Source organism: Chrysochloris asiatica, unplaced genomic scaffold, assembly GCF_000296735.1.
Source record: "Chrysochloris asiatica unplaced genomic scaffold, ChrAsi1.0 scaffold00003, whole genome shotgun sequence".
NCBI lineage: Eukaryota > Metazoa > Chordata > Mammalia > Afrosoricida > Chrysochloridae > Chrysochloris > Chrysochloris asiatica.
Window position 1 is genome coordinate 40,407,519 of NW_006408521.1, and position 1,071 is coordinate 40,408,589.

Sequence of the window (1,071 nt, forward strand, 5' to 3'; positions counted from 1 at the left end):
AAAGCCTCATCTTTCTCCCGCGGAGCGGCTGGTAGTTTCGAACCGCTGACCTTAAGGTTCGCAGCCCGATTCGTAACCACTACGCTACCACAGCGGAACCAATAAAGCAGGAGTACCAAAAGTAGGAAGGCGCTCTGGTTGCATAGTGGTTACTAATTGAGCTGTGAACCACAAGGTCAGCAGTTTGAAATTACCAACTGTTCCAAGGGAGAAAGATGAGGCTTTCTGCTTCCGTAAAGATTTTCAGCCTCAGAAACCCTGTACAGGGTTGCTATGAGTCAGAACCAACTCCATGGCACATAACCACCACCACCAAAAGTAGAAAAGTTATAAGACGCTAGTAAAGGCTATTTTCATATTGGCGTATACATATATTTAGTAAAATTTTGAAATTTTACATTTTATCGCTTAGTATTATTTTTACTTTCTATAAATACAGCCATGTACAACCATTGCTGTAGTACTCAGGGTCTATAAAGGTCTTAATCTGGTCTGGGTTAGGGTGATGTGTGTTTGGAGAGGGAGAGGGTCTAGGGAGTAGGAATAGTTTACAGAATGGAAAAATAAAGCAATTTCCTCTACCTGGTTAAGTAATGCAGGACCACAAAGATGTAGTCTTTCATACTCATCACTACTAAAATTTTAATTTGTTTTAAAATAACTGATTCTTCCTCTGAAGAGATCCCTTCCAACTCTTTTTCTTCCAACTTCAATCCGTCCTTCTATTTTATTTTTGCGTCTCATTTTGATATCTGCACAGTCTCATTTATAATTTTGTCATGCTCTTTGAGTGAACAAAAAAAAAAGCATTTCAAATTGCTAGGGTTCTTTTTCCAAGAATCTCAAAATGTTTAACAACTCATTAGTCTCCATATTGCCCTGGAGGTAAAGAGGAAGAAGACAATCAGACAGGAGAAGGGAAGCAGGCAGGAAGACTCAATAACATGGTGGCTTGTCATTACAGAATCCAGGAGGTATGGCTGTTTGGAATCCTTATTTGACCTATCTGCCAAAACTTTTTGGTTTAAGAACTTTCTTTCTTCCTTTCCTTCTTCCTTCCTTCCTTCCTTC